This window comes from Canis lupus, chromosome 17, assembly GCF_003254725.2.
Source record: "Canis lupus dingo isolate Sandy chromosome 17, ASM325472v2, whole genome shotgun sequence".
Classification (NCBI taxonomy): Eukaryota; Metazoa; Chordata; class Mammalia; order Carnivora; family Canidae; genus Canis; species Canis lupus.
The window spans coordinates 41,434,968-41,457,154 of record NC_064259.1 but is presented as its reverse complement, the minus strand read 5'-3'; the positions used below and the strand labels follow the sequence as shown (position 1 = coordinate 41,457,154).

At 35.0% G+C, this 22,187-nt stretch overlaps 1 pseudogene; it reads right to left on the bottom strand.

Annotated features, from left to right (window-relative positions):
- Positions 1-2,051: 2,051 nt before the first annotated feature.
- On the bottom strand, positions 2,052-21,493 carry LOC112664977 (small nuclear ribonucleoprotein F-like; annotated as a pseudogene).
- Positions 21,494-22,187: the final 694 nt, after the last annotated feature.

Genomic DNA, 22,187 nt, shown 5'->3' with positions numbered 1-22,187 from the left:
TTATTTCTCTCTTATCCCTTGCTTTCTTGTTTCTGTTCTTTGTGTCTTCCAACTTTTTTACAGCTAATTAATAGAAGTACAGGGACTCTAAATGCCCCCTAGAGACTTAGTTTAGTTTTCTTTCCTTTATACTTCTGTCACTAGAATAAGGACATCAGAATGCTATTGATTTGTTAGAACATTTATACAGGTATCCCAGAACTCCTGTGCTGTGCTTAACTCCCCTGATATGAGAGATCTGGCTTTTTTGAAATACGGTCAATTTGCTCCTCGGATTGAATCAATTGTGCAATGATCTGTTCAATTGCTCATTCATTGACCTGAAAAGAATCAATCTAGTTAGTCATGTAGATATGCCTCTCGCTCTTACTAACTACTTTAAATGAATCCAGTTTCTATTTAAGATAGTCATAAAGAGGAGGGTTCAGTAAAAAAGATAAGAGTAATTTGCAAGGAAATCACACATTCTCTCCCATTCATATGGTAGCTTGAAATGCAATTACAACTGGCTAGTGAATGTGTTGTAAAGATAGGGCTGCTTATATGTCCTCAAAGTGGACAGATCTTTTTTTTTTTTTAAGATTTTTATTTATTTATTTGAAACAGAGAGTGCAGAAGCAGGGGGGGCAATAGGCAGAGAGAGAGGAGAAGCAGGCCCTCCTCTGAGCAGGGAGCCTGATGCTATGCTTGATCCCAACCAGGCACCCAGAATGGACTGAGCCTAATGAAATTTATGAAATGGCCTTCTATTTTCCTTTAGTGCGCCCGATTCTAGATCTATCCTTTAGATAAACACTGGTTAAAAATAACAGTTCAGGGATCCCTGGCTCGGCGGTTTAGTGCCTGCCTTCCGCCCAGGCCGTGATCCTGGAGTCCCTGGATCGCGAGTCCCACGTCAGGGTCCCTGCGTGGAGCTTGCTTCTCCCTCTGCCTGTGTCTCTGCTTCTGTGTGTGTGTGTGTGTCTCATGAATACATAAATAAAATCTTAAAAAAATAACAGTTCAAATACGTTCTGGTGGATAGTAGCTAACACCTTTTTCTCTTTTTTCAAATTGAAGTGTTTTAAATCTGATGTGAATGTTTCAACTCAGTTTGAGCACATTTAAAGCATCATGTCCTAGAAGAAGGTGTTGTAAGGTGGACAAAATACCTACTAGGATAAATTAACAAAATGAAATTTTAGTAGTGGAATTTAAAGCATGATTACTAAGTAGAAATTAAAAAAAATTGCTAGGCAAAATACATTTAAACTTTACAAAGCAGGCATTTAGATACTGGCACTCTATAGCTGCCTTGAATGTATTAAATTGTTGTAAAGGCTCATGTAATACTTGATAGGAGATATGTATCTTTAGATTTAGCAGACAAGGCTGTGGGAAATGTAAAACACTGAAAGAGTCATTAAATGTACTTAAATTTGGTCCCAGAGTTGTGTGACCTAAGATAATTTATCTTGAACTCAACTATTCACATCTGTGGACTTAGAGTATAATATTTTATTTTCCTTTTTTAGGGGAAGGAGACATAGGGTCTATTTCATTGCATTTTTGTTAGCTTCAAAATATCTGGTATAGTTATACATTGGAAAGAACTATGGATGTCACATTACACAGTATTTTGATGTTTTAATGTCATGCTTTAAAAGTCTTTACATTGTAAACACTCAGAAGTATAAAATCTTTGAAGAATGTGTACACATATAGTGCATTATTTAATTCATGCATTGCACTCTGCTGGGTCTTGCACAATCAGTAGGAAAGTCCTATTGATTATTCTCCTTAATTGTTGTAATGAGAATCTGTAAACTGGACACAGTTTAAGTTCCCCAGGCAGGTTCTGTCTGTTTTTGCAGTTTTAAAAGACAATGTAATTGGGTAGGACTTCAGCTCAGTGCAATACATGCAGCTTGGCACTCTTTCGTACAAGAGCCAGCTGCATTTAGATTATTTGAAGCTGTTATCTCTCCCCTAAAAAAGGGACATTTTAAAAGAATGAAAATAAACCTAACCTCAAAACCAAACAGAACACCGTGTTATAGTTATTGACACAATTACACGCTATCTCTTTTTCCTTCGAAGGCTGTACTAAAATAATGTCAAAAAATTAAAGGATGTAAGTCCACAAAGATATGAAAACAAGATGGAGATTCAGATACTAAGCAATTCAACAAATTTCCACATCAGGACAGAATAAATGGAAGCATATTTGATAAAAGGAGAAGAAGCAGTATCCTTGAGCATGTGACATGATAGGTCAGAGCAAATGGGAGAAACAATCAGCCCAACATATTTCCCCTGGAAAGATTCTGAAGTACCAGGTCCCAAAGTGAGGGTGGACACGAGACCTCGGATAGAAAGGAGGGGAATTACTTAAAGATCTAAGTATGAAACAGTTGGTCCTTAACCATTCCTTTTCTCCACCTGGAGTGGGCTTCATGGAAAGTATGGTGACACCTACCATTTAACAAGCTCTAGAGACTTCTGTTAACTTTCAATAGATTCATTTTGAAATATGCATGCACATAAAGGCACACAGATGGACACACACTCATGTACATTCAATCAGGAAACAAAATATATTTTAGGAAATCATGAAGGATAAAAACTAAAGAGCAAGAAAAAAAATATTATATGCCCTGGAGGAAACAAATAATTTGATTGAATTTAACTTCATAATTATCCCAGTAAATATATTCAAAGAGAATCATGAAAACACTGTATCCACTATTCCTTTTCTACACAAAAATAATTCTGTAGAAAAGGAATAACCTAAGAATTTTAGAAATTTAAGCTATGATGTCCAAAATGAAAGAAAATCAAAAGAGACAAAATAAAGTTGGTACCTGAGATACAGATATTTGGAAGCTATGGGAGATGTGTAAGTGAAAAAAATAAAAATAATTTAGTAGGAAGTTTAAAGATATTACCTCCATGATTAAAACTAAGATAACATGGACATTATAGATATAAGAGCAATTACCAGAAGGAACAGCTATCAGCTAGAGGAGGTATCTGAAACTGGAAGTGTTGTTTTACATTAAAGCCCTTTTGCACTATTCAGTGTTTTAAATAAGCACATGTTTTTTTTCATTTTTAAAACAAAAGTCATGTATAAAACTTAGTAGCACTTCTTTAGAAATCTATCTAGTACATCATACTTTAGGTTTTTGAGATAGGAATTAATTGAAACAGTGATTGGCTTCTATATGAGATCCAAATTTACATCAATTTTCATGTTTCTGGTGATTTGTTTGTTTCTTTTTTTTAAGTACCTGGAAGTCATGGCCATGAAATTTAAACTATATGACTGAGCTGGGTAAAAGAGTTTTTATTAGTGGAATGTCACAAAAGCTATTATTATTGTAAAATTATTGAATTCATTCTATTTCTTTCTTTTATCAACACTCTTTTTTAAAGTCATAGAATGGATCTATTTGCTGTCATTACAATGAGATCTAGAGCCCAAAGAGAGAGGGACATACATGGTTCGTGTTTCCCCTGTCTTTCTGAGAGATAGAGGGGAACATGCTATTCTACTGTATACCAGAATGAAGTAACTGAAGCATCATACAGCTCTCAGAAAACCCTGCTAAAGAAAAGAAATTGTCTTCCAATCATTTTCCAACAGCAAAGAAGATAGCTGCCAAGTATTGTTCCCTAAAACCAAGAACATGTCAGACTGGAATGAGAGTTTCTAGATCAAACCCAGCTCTCTCTTTGCACTAAAAATTAAATTTCTAAACAGATTCTGTATACTGTTATTTTGCTTCACCAGTTTGCTGTTATATTTTAAAATATACTGATTGGAAGCATTCTTGTGCATCTAACATGTAGGCGATAATAGTAAAGAAGACAAAAACCAGAAAAAAATACATTTAAACAAATGACATTAAGTCCATCTGAAATATGTGTTTCATTTTACATTTAAAGTAATAATAAAAGTCAGTGAGGTGTATGGATATCCTTACCCAGAATTATTTGCAGGAAAACAAACCAAGTTGAGCAAAAAAAAGTAAAAACCCTAAAAGAAGTACCCATTAAGATTATCAGAGCCATTAGATCTGTATCAGATTAATTACACTAACTGGACATAGAAAGGGAAATGTGTGATTTTATTATTTATGTGGTCCTTTTCCAGGAACACAAAAGTTTCCAGGTAAATAAGAAACGTGTAGAATACCTACCCCATAGCCAACATATTCTCTGATTGTGTAGAATTAAGAAAACAGCTAGCAGAGGCTTCTTGAGGGACTGTCTTACTGGATTTATTCCCTATTAACTCATTTATTTGACTGTTTAAACCACAAATAGTTATACAGGGCATCCTCCATGCCAGGAATTATGCCAAGTAATAGGAAATCAGAAGAAGATGGATGTGCTTGGTTAACATTGATTGGGTTTCCTACACTGATTTTAGCATTGTGGGGAGGCAGAAAGAGAAGTATGAATGTTCTTTGTTCCCACTCAGGCAAGGCAGTCCAGACAGGCTTATAGTGGCCAGTTTGTATTGCAGGAATTCATATCAACTTGTTTAGAGATCACTGTATGTTTGAATTTGTGTCTGGGCCCATTAAGTACCAAAAGATGGTCAATGATCATCTCCAAGACGATTTTCATCTTGTCTCATTCACAAAAGATGCTTACCAGGAAGATTTAAACATGTTCAAGTCCCTTTCAAATCAAACCAGTTTAAATGAGGAAAAAGATGAAACAACCAAAGAAACATACCACTTACTCAGCTCTTCCTTATTTTGGGGGGAGTAGGGTTGAGGCTGATAATGTTCTCTTTTCTTCTCTTGAAGCCAAACTTGTAAAAATATTTTTTTTCCCTAGACTTAGTCCATTTTTTTCTCCTCCTACCTTCTGTTCCTCACTCAGTCTACCATCATTCCCCTTTGTCCCCAGGCATGATGAACACACTCCTACTAAGGTCATCAGTAAACTACATGTGGCTGAATCCAGAGGGCGTATGTTGATCTTCTAACTTATCAAAAATGCCGGAAATATGTCTCATTATCTATTTCGTAAAATTTTCTTCCTTCATCTTCCATGACAATGTAGCCTCTCCTCCCACTCTTGAGGTTCTTTCTCATTCTTTGTTTCATTATTATTTACCATGATGTTGAATACTAAAATTTCTAAGCCTCCTTTCTGAAAAAAAAAAAAAAATTGCATCTTTTTCCCCAACCTTTCAAGATTCCCTCGTCCATGTTATCTATGCCTGTGGTACAGATGATGCAGTGCTGATGACCTCTAAACTAATATTCCCTGCACAAACCTTTCTGACATAAAGAATCATATACATAACCTGATAAAATATTTTATTCAGACATTTTAAGAAAACTTCTAAAGGAAGAGTCCTCAAATTGAATTCATGCTTTCCTCTAAGCTTTTTTTCTGTCTGTCTTTGTAAGAGGCACCAATATTCATCTAATTGTGCAGCCTGAAAATTTGAATTATCCTTGAAACTTCTTTTTCCCTCTCTGCTTGCACATAATCCATAACAAAGGCCTCTTGATTTTATCTCATAAAACTATTTTGAATGTGTCCATTTCTCTCCTTATCCATTGAGACCACTTTTATATGTGGTAATAACTATATTACTGGTTTCATCATCCAATTCCATCTTGTTAAAATTTATTATCCATTTTGTAGCCATAAGGGACATATACATGTGGAAATTTTATTGTAATTTCCCTGCTTAAAATATTTAAATAATTTCTCAGTTCTCAGGTTCCTAAACAAAGCCTACAACTTTGCTTTATGCATCTTGGTCATCATAAAAAGCTTGTTAAATATTTGTTAGATGCTTTACTTATCATCTGTTACTTCATGCATTCAATAAATAATTATTAAATTTTTGATAACCTGAAAGGCATTGTACTATGCCCTAAAATGTTATTGAAAGAGGCAACGTGTAAAAGCCCTCATGAAAATTGTGTTCTCAGGTGGAAAGTGGTAGTGTGCTGGTTAAGATGTCACTTTTGTAATCCTGATAGAGGACAATGTCATAGAAATGAAATCACTTTACTTGCTTTCATGAGACATCAGCTCCAAGTACAAGTGTAAGTGTGGTTCCTCAGAACTAAAAAAAATACAAAGCAAATTGTGAAATGAGAATTCCCATTAGACTTAGGCAAAGACATACTTAAGTGGCCTCTATAGATCCTCCATTTTTCGGGGACCAGTTTAGCTTTTGCAAAATAAGATATACTTCCCAATGAAATTGAGGTTACACCAAGCCAGTCTTTTCCCATAGTTCTTAGAAAGAGACAACAAATAAAACAACATAATTTTAGGGAGAGGGAGTTGAAGAATCAGAGTACATATGTTCTAAAGTGCATATGTCCTACAGACACAATGATAATTCAATATTTTTTTTCATACTCAAACTCTGCCCCATAATGCCCTAATCTTTGTATTATCTTGGAATCATGTCAGTGCTCCTCTTTGGCAGAGGTAAGGTTATATGGAGGTGGAGTGTGTGTGTGTGTGTGTGTGTGTGTGTGTGTGTAGGGGGGGGGAGGAGAATGAGGAGGAGGAAAGGAGAAGTAGGAGTAGGAGTAGTAAAATATTACATAAAAATATAAAAAATGACAGGAACATCATCATCAATATGGAAGTAAGCTCACACATGGAAAACTAAGAGAAAAGGAAACCAGTATAATTGGAGTAGAAATAAAGAGATTTTGTTAGAAATATTGACGTGTTCTTAGGGAGCTTATTATTATTCTGAATGGCACATAGGAAATATGGATTTATTCAAAAGGCAATTATGAGGTTTATAGATTTTTTAAAAGAATGTAATAAGATAAAATCTAGGAAAACTGTTTAAAACTCAGAAAATTAATATTTATATTAAGAGAGCCAATTGAATATTTTATATTAAAAATTATTTGGTTCCATGAGGGAAGCCAAGAAGCAAAGTTCCAAATTAGAAGATGATTTTGTAAGTAGCAGAATTGGAAATACTAAAGCATTCTATCATGCTGCTCTTGTCATAATTTTTCAATTTTACTGCTGGCTGCACCAGCCTTCCTTCTCCAAGCGGATCTTGAAAAGGACTTCTCAGTTTCACCATTCTGACCTTACTTTCCTTCTCACACTCTGGAAATATCCTGAACACCTCTATATTTGTATTTTAATTAAGGAATTCTCCTTCTATTTTTAATCAGTGTGTTCCTTCAATTCCTGACTCAAGCCACATTTCCTCATGGTATATTGGCTACCTTCACTTTGAATATCACCCTTGGAGAGGTTTTGTGTCCTCGTTGTTTCTTATTTATTTATTTGTTTTCTTGTTTGTTTGTTTGTTTGTTTTAGAGACAGAGAGACAGAGAGACAGAGCGGGGGAAAGACCAAAGGGAGAGAATATCCTAATAGACTTCCACTGAGCTTGGAGATGGATATAAAGCTTGATCCCACAACCTGTGACATCAGAATCCTAGCCTAAACCAAAAGTCAGATACTCAACCAGCTGAGCCACCCAGATGCCCCCTGTTATTTCTACTTTATTTTATATCTTCTTATGTCTACTTCCCCGTAGCAACTCTTAAAATGCTGGGCATGGAAGAGTCAAATAGCCTCACAATAAATGATGCACAAGCTATCTTCCTTCCAAATTAACCATTTATTTCAACAGGTGTGGGACACTGTATGGTATCCAAAAGAATAGACGTTGTTGTCAAGATCTTTCAGCAAAGGAACAATTGGGAAGTTCATTTCATTATGTAAATCTCTTCCTAGTGGTAAATTAGATAAGAAATGCTCCTGAAACTTTATGATCTATTTAGTACCATAAAGAAGTTACACAGATGTCTGTGGATGTGACATGATGTTGTTTCCTTATGCACTTTATGATATCAAAAAAAGTTTAATTTCCAGCCCAAGTTATTAAAAAATGACATTTTTCTTCATTCTGAGGAGCCTAATCCTCTTTTTGTCTGTTTTCATAGTAGTTAATTAATGCACTCACTTATATTTTTAAAATATACCCTTTCTTATACACTCTTGTAGAAACTAAAATAGTGCTAAATTACAGAACCAGACATGTCATTTAATAAGTAAATCTTGTTGTTTTTTAATATCTTCATTGATTAACAGCAGAAATAGAGTCAAATCCCATTTGTTATATTTATCTATCCATGCCCCTTAAGGCCCACCCTTCCCTATTCTTATTCTGCCTCACATTTGGGCATGCTAAAAAAAAAAAAAAAAAAAAAAAAAGGCCAAATACTATAGAAGTTCAAAGCATACAAGACCCTGATTTCTTAGGAAAACCGGCACCCCAGCCCTACAACCCTAATTATCATCATTGGAGTGCATTTTTAATGCATTATTATAGTGAATCACATTATAAGTATTATAAGTCCCAACCAGATTTTGACTGGGGATTCATCTCATTTCTGTGGAGTGGCTATAATATGACCTTTCTCAATTCTTAGACCTTTTTCCCAGAATATTATTTTTAATTTTTCTTAAGATAAACCTGATATTTATAGTCACATTTTATAAACATTCTTTTAAAAAAGTCAAAAAAATGAAAAATAACTTCACAAGGTATAAAATTATTATATGTCAATTATATCCCCTCAATAGCTGAGGATATTATTCTACTATTCTCTGATAGGCTTTCTTTCTGCTGTGCATTTAGCTTTCACATAATTATTGTTATTTTTAGATTATATTTTATCTGAGGCTATTTTTGTAATTATCTTGGTGTCTGATTTTCTATAGATACATTAACCTATGTCAGTGTGTGTGTGAGTGTGTTTAATTTGACTTTGGATGAATTAAACTTACTGACATAGAAATTTGGCTATTTCATTCATCCAGAATGAATTTCTCAGCTATTGTTTCTCCAAATATTGCTTATGTTCATTTTTTATTGTCTCTCTTTTGGGAAACAAATTACATTTATGCTCGAACATCTTACTATGTACTCTATTTTTTAATGACTGTGTCTTTATTTTTGTCTCTATCTATGTCCCTTTGCCTCATTCTGTGTAACTTCTTATTACAAATGTCCAGGTCACTAATTTCCTCAACTGTGACAAATCTGAAGCTTAAAATCACTGTCTTATTTTTATATAACTTCTTTTATTTTTCAACCCTAAAGTTTATTTTAGTTTATTTTCAATTCTGTCAGATTTGTTGGTGTCTTATACCTTTATAATACTTTCATTTTTTAAAAAAATTCTTAAATATATAAAACCCATTTGTTTTATACTTAGTAGCTCCAGTATTCAGTTTAGGGTTTGTGTGTCTGTATGATTATTTTGTTGCTGTTGTTTCATTAATGGCTTCTGTTTATGGCTGCAGCTCCTTGGGTATTCAGTTGTTTTTGAATTTGAGCCTCTATGCCTTGAATTGTCAGTTTTGAGAATTATTTAAAATTATGATTAAGGGTATCTTAATCTAAAGAGGACTTGCATTTATTGCTATCAAGTGCCTGTGGATTCTACCAACTCTGAGCTATTTTAAATATCAAAGTAGCTTGGCAGAGAGATGGGGGAGAGTAATACAAACAAATATAATTTTTTTTAAACTTTATTTTTTTAAATACTTTATTTATTTATTCATAGAGACACAGCTAGAGAGAAAGAGGCAGAGACACAGGCAGAAGGAGAAGCAGGCACCATGCAGGGAGCCTGACGTGGGACTCGATCCCAGGTCCCCAGGATCACGCCCCGGGCTGCAGACAGCACTAAACCGCTGCTCCACCGGGGCTGCCCACAAACAAATATAAATTAAAACTTATAAACCCGTGTTAGTAGAGACTTATAAATTCTCTAAGGATCATTTTATTTTGACAAAGGAACAAGGCTTAATCACTCAGGCATCCTCCCCATTTCCATAAAATTGGATTTTCTTTCAACCTATTGAGAGAATTGCTTCCTGAATGATTTGATTTTGTGTGGGGTCCTTAAATCTGAACTTCCATCCTGTTGGGTCTCTCTCTTCTCTCTTTGCCCCCCAATAACTTAGTCGTATAACTACAAATTCTGGCTCTAAGCCATCAGAATTGATAAATAAGCTCATGGGAAAAGTTGACTTGACATCCCTGCTTCTAGTCAGAACTCTCATTTTCTTGTGCTTTTTATTCTGTGAAGAGTTCCTTTATTTGCCATTAGCTAAGCCAGGAATTAAGTTTTTTTTAAAAAAAAATAATAATTTATACTGAAAATTTACTTGTTACTTTATTTGGAAAAATTTATTTAAATAGTCAACTTGTTCTATGTCCAGAAATATGCTAAAGAAGAAAACTCGCACAATCTTATCAATGTAAAAAAAAACGTATTCAAGAAAATACAAAACCTATTCATGATAAAAGCTCTCAGTGAACTAGGGATAGAGAGGAACTTCCTCAACTTAATAAAAAATATATAAAATAGTCTACAAATTACATAATAGTGAGAAATTGAAGCTTACCACTAAAATTAGGTACAAGACATGGATGTCTTCTTTCACCATTCTTGTTACATTATCCTGGCAGTAATAGCCAACACAATAAGATAAGAAAAGGAAATAAAAGGTATACAAATTGGAAGGAAGAAATACCCTGTTTAGGGTTCCTGGGTAGTTCAGTCAGTTAAGCTTCTGCCTTAATCATGATCTCAGGATTCTGGTATGGAGTCTCAGGTCAGGTTGCCTGCTTTTATCTCTCCCTCTATTCCTCCTCCCTGCTTGTGATCTCTTGATCTCTTTGACAGTTACATACATACATACATACATACATACCTAGAAATAACCTGTCTATATTTATAGGTGACATGATCATCTATGTGGGAAAAAAAAACCTTCTTGGAAAAAATAAGCAATTGTGACAGGGCTGTACAATGCAAAATTAATATACAAAAGCCAAATTGTTTTTCTGTATACCAGCAAAGAATAAGTTGTACTTGAGGTCAAGAAGAATACCATTTACATTAGCACCAAAATTTGAAATCCTTAGGTATAAATCTAACAAAATCTGTAAAGATATATTTGAGGAAAACTACAAAAGTCTGATGAATGAAATCAGGAAAAACTAAATAAATGGAGAAAGAATTCATGTTCATGGAATAGAAATAATATTGTTAAGATATCAGTTCTTCTCACCTCAATCTACAGAGTAATTGCTATTCTAATAAAAATTGCACCAAATTATTTTGTCAGTATCAACATGATTCTAAAGTTTATATGGATGCAAAAGACCAGAATAGCCAATACAATATAGAAGAAGAATAAAGTTGAAGAACTAATACTACTCAATTTCAAGACATACGATAAGGCTGCAGAAATGAAGGCAGTTCAATTTTGACAAAGAATAGACAAATAAGTCCATGGAAAAAGTAGCTCAGAAATATGCCCACATTTATATAGTCAACTGATCTTTAACAAAGGAACAAAGGACATTTATGCAATGGAGCAGAGTTAGTATCTTCAACAGATGATGCTGGAAAAAGTGGATATGTACATCCAAAAATTAAATCTAGACACAGACTTTAAATCCCTACCAAAAATTAACTCAAAATAGATTGCAGACCTAAATGTAATTGCAAAACTATCAACGCCTCAAAGATAACATAAAAGAAGACTTAGATGAACTCTAAGTATGGTGATACCATTTTAGATATAACACCAAAGGCACAATCCATGAAATAAATAATGCATAAGCTGGACTTCGTTAAAATTAAAAATTGCTCTATAAAAAGCAATGTCAAGAGAATAAAAAGACAAACTATAAATTGAAAGAAATATTTTCAAGAGACATATCTGATAAAGGACTGTTATCCAGAATATACAAAGAACTCTGAAAACTCAACAATAAGAAAAGAAATACCTTGATAGAAATAAGAGACAAGAACCTTAACACACATCTTACCAAAGAAAATATACAGAAAATACTGCACACTTATGTCATTAGAGAAATATAAATTAAAACAACAATAATAACCACTATATACCTATTAGAATAGCCAAAATCTGGAGCAATGACAATACCATATGCTAGCAAGGATGTGGAGTAACAGGAACTCTCATACAATGCTGGTAGGAATACAAAATGGTACAACAATTTTGGAAGACGGTTGTTAGTATTTTATGAACTAGAGATATTTTTGTCATGTAATTGAGTAATTGTGCTCCTTGGTACTAAAGGAGTTAAAAGCTTGTGTTCACACAAAAAACTGCATGCACATTTTTATAGCAAATGTATTCATAACTGCTAAAACTTGGAAGCAAAAGATGCCCGTTATTAGATAAATGGACAAATTGTGGTACATCTAGACTATGGAATATTATTCAGCACTAAAACAAAATGAACTATCAAGCCATGAAAAAACATGGAGGAACCTTAAATGCACATTACTAAGTGAAGGACTGCAATCTGAAAAAGCTACAATAATGTATGATTCTAATATATTACATCCTGGAAATCCAGGGCAAAACCATGGAGTGATCAATGATTGCTGGGCTGAGGTGGGAGGAAGATAAACAGGTGGAGCACAGAGGATTTTAGGGCAGCAAAATGTATGATAGTATAATAATGGATATATGTCATCATATATTTGACCAAACCCATAGAATATACAATACCAAGAGTGAATCATTATATGGACTATGGGATGATTTTAAGTCAGTGTAGTTCATCAGTTTTCACAAATTCCCCACCTCTTGTGGGGAATGTTGGTAATGCAGGAGGTTATGCATGTGTCAGGGGGGAGTGTATATTGAAAATCTCAATCTTTCCCTCAACTTTGCTGTGAACCTGAAACTGCTCTAAAAATAAAGTCCTACAAAAAAGATGAACTAAGATAAGAAAAACCTGTTCTAATCCATCCTTTACTTCAGGACTTGAAAAAAATCTATTTTTAAATACTCTAACCTTGTCTTTTCACTTTGAAGATCTTCATTGACTTCTCATTGCTTTTATTTGAAGTTTAGACCTGTTAGTGTGCCCATGAAATCTGTTTAATAATCTCAATTCCCCTGATTCTTTATTTTCACTTCTAATTTTTCCCCTCAAAGATCGGTATTCTAGTAACAGACTTTACTTGCAATTCTTAAATGTGTCATGGACTGTAAAGCCTTTGGTTGAATTATTCTGTTTAAAAGGCAAGATCATTCTTGTTTCTGCCATAATAAATCCCACTCATAATTAAGCTTTTGACCCACTAGGCACTTTAGAAGAGGGATATTCTCAGCATTCACGCCAACATTAGATGTTTCCTTTGATATGTGTGAAAAGCAAACTATGTAGGTCTCTAGTATAGCCTTTGCCAGATTACACTGTGGTTATTTCTGTAGTAGTCAGTCTTCCACACTGTTAAGTCCTAATGGGAAGTCTCTGTTTGACAACCATCACTGAAGATCCTTAGCACATGCCTTGTACATGGCAGATAGTCAAAAAATATTTGCAGTCAAAAAAATCAAAGATTCTCTTTTAATATAAGAATTATTTGGAAAGAATTTATCTTTCATACTAAAAACTTATATTTTAAGTGTTCTGTTAAAGACTGTCAGTGGAGGATTATCTGAATTGAAAATTAATCTATTGGGGATCCCTGGGTGGCTCAGTGGTTTAGTGCCTACCTTTGACCCAGGGCATGATCCTGGAGTCCCAGGATCGAGTCCTGCATCGGGTTCCCTCTATGGAGCCTGCGTCTGTGTGTGTGTGTGTGTGTGTGTGTGTGTGTGTGTGTGTGTCTCATAAATAAAATCTTAAAAAAAAAAAGAATCTATTTAATAGAAGGTTAACACAACATTTAGTAGGTTTTTTTTCCTCTGGAGTTACAAATGATTACATTGTCTTGATAACAATGTCTGAGGGGCTGAGGGTAGCCTCCAAGGACCATACCCTCCCTTCTTTGCAGAAAAAGAACGTCTGACTGTCATTCTTTGAAAGACCCACTTAAAAGTTTGTGCCTTAGTGGTCATCTAAAAACTTATATATCAGGAGGATTCCCACCTTCCCTAGAACTGATAAGAGTGGCTTATTTACTATGTCTAAACTATTTGTATAAACAGTATAATTTATACCAAACACTTGATTTACTCTGAATATCTAGAGGTTCTGTATGTGATAGGCAGAAGCTGCCTATATTACCAAACTACAAGAAAACCTCGGATGCTGAATCTGTAATGAACTTCCCTAATTGACAGCATTTCACAAATGCAGTCACAACTCATTGCTGAGGAATTAAGTGCCATCCTGTATGATTCCCCCAGGAGAGAACCTTTGAAAATATGTATCTGGTTTCCCCAGGATTTCACCCCATATGCTTTCTCTCAATAATTTTACTTTATATTCTTTCACCACAATAAATCATAGTCATGAATTAGACTATATGTTGAATCCATTTAATGAATCACCAAAACTAGAGTTGGTCTCGGTGACCCCCAACACTCCTTTATACCACCTCCTCCCAAATATTTACCCTCTTCCCCGTATAAGTCCACTTTATGCCTCCTTACCATTCTTGCCACTTTCTTTTCATTTCCCTTACTTTTTTCTTCTCTACAAAGAAGACAGAGTTTGCAAGCTCTATACTTCTTGCAACTTGAGCCGTTTACATATTCAATCTTATATTCAACTCTGAAAATGCACTCACTCATTCAGTAAGCATGTAAAAGTATTTCCCATATGCCAAGCTTCATGAAATAAACTCAGTAAGGGAGAATTCTATTCAGTCATCTAAACCTTACATTCAAATGGGAACAACAAATTAGCAATGAGGCAGTTATTTTGTTCTGGCTGTATGTCGCATTATGGCAAGCCATCCCAAAAGCTATTGGTTTGAAACAACAATTTCATTTTGTTCACATTTTATAGGTCAGAAATGTAGAAGGAGCTCAGGTGGACAATTTGCCCGTGATCTATGTAGTATAAAGTAGAGCACTGGGGCTTGCAGATCTCCATAGTGGCTTCTTCATTCACGTGGCTGGTGTCTCATTGCCCCTACACCCCTCTCTGTATATATGACATCTCATTTACCATGGCTTCATCACATACTAGGCTTATTAGGTGATAGGCTAATTAACACTTGATGGATCCAGAATAATAACAGTTCTTACATGGGCACTGGCTTTGAAGTGGCAGGAGTCTCAAGCTGCCAGGCCTCATAAGAGATATTCTCATAGTTGTTACAGTGTCAATTTTGTCACAGTCTATTATTCAAGTTACAAGTCCTGCCCAGATCCAGAGGATAGAGATCTATCATCCACCACTTAATAGGATGTGACAAGTCATAGTGCAGAGGAACATATTAGATGAAGATACTATGGTAGCCATTTAGTGAAGACCAAGTAAAGACTACCACACATTCCACTGAAAAACAAGTCATACACAGATTTAAAAATGACAGTTTACCAGAGAATCAAACTGTCACCTTCTTAGAGCGAGGAAGTTCTATAAAGTTTTCTGGAAGGTAAACTGAGTTTGAGGGAAGAAAGGGCTTGTCCAATGATGAAGATAGCAGAAGTAAATATTACAGACTTAAAGAACACTGAGGTATGGCCCAAAGCTGAAAACAGATCTTTTTACTTTCTAAAAATTCAACAGTTTCCAGGATTGGCTTGGTTAGAAAGTTAAATGTTAATGGTGTAGTGACAGAGAAGGCTGATAGAGTAAGAGTGTATGTAATGGGCTTTCCACAGGTTTCTAGCATGGTTGTCTACAATCTTGTTCTATAAAGAGCCAGTGAGTAAATATTTTAGGCTTTACAGGCACAAAGATATTGTTTAGGTAATTATATAATTACTTAAAATATAATCAATGTAAAGATCATTTTAGCTTGTCAATACTTACGATAATAAGTAGTAAGTTGGATTTGTACCATAGGTCATATTGGTAACTGATGCAGTAGACATTTCGAACTTTATAGGCAATCATTAAAAAAAAAGTTTTATTTAGGAAAAATACATATCAGACATGAATTTTAGAAAGACCAATCTGATAGCACTGTGGGAAATGAGGCAAACTAGCGATAGTGAAACTTGTTAGGACATTCTTAACGCAATCAGTGGATGTAATAATCCCTGAGCTAAAGAAGTACAATAAGCAGGACTTGGTATTTCTTTAGAAATACCATGAGTAGAGGTGCATGGGTGGCTCCATCAATTAGGTGTCTGACTATTGATTTGGGTTCAGGTCATGATCTCAGGGTTTTGAGATTGAGCCCCATGTCAGACTCAGTGCTGAGCGCAGTCTTCATATGACACTCTCTCTCCCTCTCTCTGCCCCTCCTCTCTCTCTCTCTCTCTCAAGTACTAAAATCTTAAAAATAAAAAAAAAATACCATGAATACCTACTGGTGGAAAAAGAGGGGTGAAGGATAACTTTATTTTCTTACGAAATCAGGCATTACTTATGAATCTGGTGATGCCATTTAAAAAGAAATACAAGGGGCACCTGAGTGGCTCAGTGGTTGAGCATCTGCTTTCAGCTCAGGTCTTGATCCCCAGGTCCTGAGTTAAGAGTACCGCATAAGGCTCCCCACAGGGAGCCTGCTTCTCCCTCTGCCTATGTCTCTGCCTTTCTCTGTGGCTTTCATGAATAAATAAAATATTTAAAAAGAAAAAGAAACACAAGAAGCAGAATCAGACCTTTAAATACAGAGAACAAGTTGATGATTGCCAGGGCCCCAGGGGGCTGAGGGGGGGTAGGTAGGGGGAGCAGGGGGAATGGGCATATGGATGAAGGGGAGTGGGAGATACAGATTTCCCATTAAGGAATGAGTAAGTCGTGAGAATAAAAGGCACAGCAAAAAGAATGTAGTCAATGATATTATAAGGTGACATTGTATAGTAAGGTAAACAGTGTATAGTGACAGATGGCAACTATGCTTCTGGTGAGCATAGTGTAATGTTTAAACTTGTCAAATCACTATGTTATACACCTGAAACTAATGTATATTGTGTGCCAACTGCATTCAAATGAAAATTTTGGGGAAAAAACGCAGGAATTATACATATAGAAATAATAAATTATTTTATTTTTTAATGGAATTAAATGGAATTAGTTTAATGTAATAACAGTATTTGAAACTACAAACCTGACTGGGCTTTACCAAATGTGAATATGCAAATTTGAAAAGAAAGAGTCCATATCTTTCCTGACCTTGACATTGTTAAACATGAATGTTTGTATTGAATTTCTTAACTCAGAATGTCCTTTTGTAGGCCACTTATATTTCCCCATGGTAGTACCTTTATTCTTTAATAGCTCTGATTCTTAAACTTTAATTTTTCATACTTTCTTTAAAAACCTTTCGGTGATCAATTTAAACTCTTCCATTTAACATTATGCACTTAAAATTCGGTTAGTTGTCTGTGATTTTAAGATCCTATAGCCTAGATTAAGATTAATAAAGGACCTCATTTTGTTTCACATATCTTTAATCGTTGACTTCTTGGAGGTTTGTTTGCATATTTTTTTTATTGGAGTTCGGTTAGCCAACATATAGCATAATACCCAGTGCTCATCCCATCAAGTGTCCCCCTCAGTGCCTGTCACCCAGTCACCCCAAACCCCCACCCACCTCCCTTTCCACCACCCTTTGTTTCCCAGAGTTAGGAGTCTCTCATGTTCTGTCACCCTCACTGGTATTTCCCACTCATTTTCTCTCCTTTCCCCTTTATTCTCTTTCACTACCTTTTATATTCCCCAAATGAATGAGCCCATATAATGTTTGTCCTTCTCTGATTGACTTACTTCACTCAGCATAATACCCTTCAGTTCCATCCACGTTGAAGCAAATGGTGGGTATTTGTCGTTTCTAATGGTTGAGTCATATTCCATTGTATACATAGACCACATCTTCTTAATCCATTCGTCTTTCGATGGACACCGAGGCTCCTTCCACAGTTTGGCTATTTTGGACATTGCTGCCATAAACATTGGGGTGCAGGTGTCCTTCCATTTCACTGCATCTGTATCTTTGGGGTAAATCCCCAGCAGTGCAATTGCTGGGTCTAGGGCAGATCTATTTTTATTTTTTTTTGGCAGATCTATTTTTAATTCTTTGAGGAACCTCCACACAATTTTCCAGAGTGGCTGTACCAGTTCACATTCCCACCAACAGTGCAAGAGGGTTCCCCTTTCTCCACATCCTCTCCAACATTTGTTGTTTCCTGTCTTGCTAATTTTCATCATTCTCACTGCTGGGAGGTGGTACCTCATTGTGGTTTTGATTTGTATTTCCCTGATGGCAAGTGATGCAGAGCATTTTCTCATGTGCTTGTTGGCCATGTCTATGTCTTCCTCTGTGAAATTTCTGTTCATGTCTTTTGCTCATTTCATGATTGGATTGTTTGTTTCTTTGGTGTTGAGTTTAAGAAGTTCTTTATAGATCTTGGATACTAGCCCTTTACCTGATAGGTCATTCGGAAATATCCTCTCCCATTCTGTAGGTTGTCTTTTAGTTTTGTTAACTGTATCTTTTGCTGTGCAGAAGTTTTTTATCTTGATGAAGTCCCAATAATTCATTTTTGCTATAGTTCCTCTTACCTTCATAGATGTATCTTGCAAGAAGTTGCTGTGGCTGAGTTCAAAAAGGGTGTTGCCTGTGTTCTCCTCTAGGATTTTGATGGATTCTTGTCTCACATTTAGATCTTTCATCCATTTTGCGTTTATCTTTGTGTATGGTGTAAGAGAATGGTCTAGTTTCATTCTTCTGCACATGGCTGTCCAATATTCCCAGCAACATTTATTGAAGAGATTGTCCTTTTTCCAGTGGATAGTCTTTCCTGCTTTGTCAAATATTAGTTGACCATAGAGTTGAGGGCCCATTTCTGAATTCTCTATTCTGTACCATTGATCTATGTGTCTGTTTTTTGTGCCAGTACCACACTGTCTTGATGATCACAGCTTTGTAGTACAACCTGAAATCCGGCATTGTGATGCCCCCAGCTCTGGTTTTCTTTTTCAATATTCCCCTGGTTATTCAGGATCTCTCTTTGACTTCTTGAAAATATATTTTAGCTAAATGGTTCAAACTATTATTAGTTCCACGTTGCAAACAATTGTCCCCAGCTATTTTCTAGAAGTTATCGTATGCTCTGTGTGACTGTGAATAGCAAAAATATCAGACTTTACAGTGGCTCTTTCTCTTAAAGACAAGAGTTAATTCAAAGAAATAACTGCATCACTTGCTTAGTCAAAAACATCTCCAACCTGTTCACTGTGTCAGATCTCCTTAGTATCCCTATATGAGCTATATGGAGATCCTATCAAATTAATCTTCTTGTATGTATTCACTCTTTCAACAAATATTGGTCAAGAAACTTTTATATTAGTTTTACCACATCTTGAATAATTTCACCTCATATATTAAGTTTTTGGTTTGTTTATAGCTGTATTTTATAATGTAAAGCACATTATATATTATCCTCACAATATCCTTGAAAAAAAGGACAAAGTAGGTAGAAATTTATGGCACAGAAGCTACAAATATCTCACCAATCCTATAGGCCCAGGTTATTTTACCTTTAATCTTTAGACTTGCATATTGCACAAGTTGAAAACCAAATGGCATGGATTCCTTTCTTGGTACCAAAATATATTCGGGGTTTAAAAATGTATATCAGAGCTTACTCACATGGAAGAAAATGAGCCAAATATTAGAGTACAGGAAGTAAATTTGTATCTGTAGCCAAAGTGCAATTTTCATAGACTAGTACAATTTTCCATTAAGAAATAATTCTTTCGGGATCCCCAGGTGGCGCAGCAGTTTAGCGCCTGCCTTTGGCCCAGGACGTGATCCTAGAGACCTGGGATCGAATCCCATGTTGGGCTCCTGGTGCATGGAGCCTGCATCTCCCTCTGCCTGTGTCTCTGCCTCTCTCTCTCTCTGTGTGACTATCATAAATAAATAAAAATTAAAAAAAAAAGAAATGATCCTTTCCCTTTTGCACAATACTTGGAGCAATTATCTTCATTAATAGTTGTTGGGTAGAAGACCATGTATTGTTAGAACAGTTGATTGATGCAACGAAAAATAGATTTGACCTATTTTTCCAATGAATCTAAGTGGATATCTTATAAGAGTTGAACAGATTAAATGACGATTTTAGAACTTTTGATAAAGTAGGTAATTTATTTATTTTTATAGCCAGGACCAGACTAGTATGAAATTTGTTTTGTAGTAGTCATCATATTGATCTATTACATTTCTGAAGTCAGACATATTTAGATGTAAGACTTACAATGATCACATAATGTAAGAAATAATGTTTCAGTATTATATTTATCTGTAAATATTTATTGGCTACTTATTATGTTACAGGGTATCACCAATATCAAAGTTTGATGTTTTCTTCTTGGATCATTACTAATTGGTATTTCTTGCCTCCCTTCCATTTAATTTGGACAATGTAACCTGTTCTATTAACAAAATGATATTCTGGGATGAGGTGATTACAAGCAGGCCTACCCTTTTTTTCTGTGAAGGCTATATGCATAGTATTAAGTGAAGGAACTCCATATACTAGAAACTACTACATGAAAGGATATTAGTTCCTGAGTGACCCATAACAAATTGAGATTTGATTAAGAAACTAACTGAGCCACTGACATTTTGGGGAGTGCTTATTTCAGATGTTTCCATGATTTACGTAAACTAATGCAGCTTTTCACTTGTCATCATTAGAATGGAAGTTGAATAACCACCATACTTATTTTGAGATGTGTGAGATTTGTGTAGAAAATTCTTTTAAGAAAATGAATATATGACCCAGTAAACTTAGGTTGATGGTGAAAGCATAGCAGGCATGTGTACTTCTCCAAAAAAATTACATAATTCTGATATTCACTTCTGGTTAAGAATGACTCTGTAAGACTCTTATCTTATAAGTGATATGTTATCCTTCACAAAAAACAGTTTAAAAAAAAACAGTTTAAATCCATCCATTCAAATTCATTTTACATGTATCTATATCTATCACTGTAAGATTTGGAGATTTGGTATTTAACAGTTTTAAATAATTATGACTGACTTCTTCCACCTCAAAATTCTGAATAACATATTCCATGAGTACCAGATGCATAGTATCTATTGAAAGTAACCTCTGAATAAATATTTTAGATAAAAGGAAAACCTAAGCTAACATGGTCACATGGATGATACTTTACTGAAAATTACTCAGTTTCCCAAGATGTGATTTAGACTATATATCCTTCATTTACTTTCAGTTTCTTTTTTAAAAAAATGTTTATTTTCTAGAAATATATATTTAAAGATTCCCCACAACAAATGCTGTTCTCTCATTTCCCCATCTTTGTCCTCTTCTTCAACACCCTTGATCTAAAAGACATTATTACACCTTATTAAAAATTCAGCCAAATGCCCAATGTTCCATCTATGTATTCTTCTGTGTTTACCAGCTGTATGCTCATATAGCCATCTACAGATACCACATAGCCTTTGTAGTCCATTCCCCACTTAAGTTTCGCCATTATTGTGTTCCCTGTTAATCCATCCAGGAAAGTTTTGGGATTGAGGGCCAAACTCATCAAAACGACAAGTAAACGCTGTAGGTCACTCACCCACAACCAAACTGTTGTCTGACCCTTGTGACTGGAGTTAGCAACAGCTAGCACATTTTCTTTCAGTTTGTATAAAAAAAATAAGAAATTCAAACCCATTTGGTATGATTTAACCGAAGGCAGTTTTCTTAATCTCACATTTTGTCTCAAAAACTGAGTATATTTGTTGGGGATACAAGAAGACAAGGATTTATTGAATGACAAGACTTTATGAAATATTTCAGGTGGATCTGCTGACTGAAGAAATACCTATATAATATATACAAATATGCTGATATATAACCCCAGAGTGTGAGCTGCTGACTAAATCATGAAAAACATCCTTTATTCATTTACTTGTGTATTCATTCATAATTCAACAAATATCTGTTGAGCAACTCCTATGTTTGGAGCCTACACATTGAGAATAAAAATGACTATAGCATCTTTCCTTTATAATAACACAGAGCCTACAAAATTTTTACCATATGGTGTCAAAGAATAAGCATTATCTTAGCAGTAAAAACAGTAATCTAGTTTTAAATTTGGAGAAAACAAGTCATGAGTTCTGAGCCACATTGGCAAAAGTCCCTTCCTTGTGTGAGAAAGACTATATCAAGAAAGCAAAGCAGGAAAAAGAAGAAAAAAAAACAAAAAAACAAAAAAAAACAAAGCAGGAACT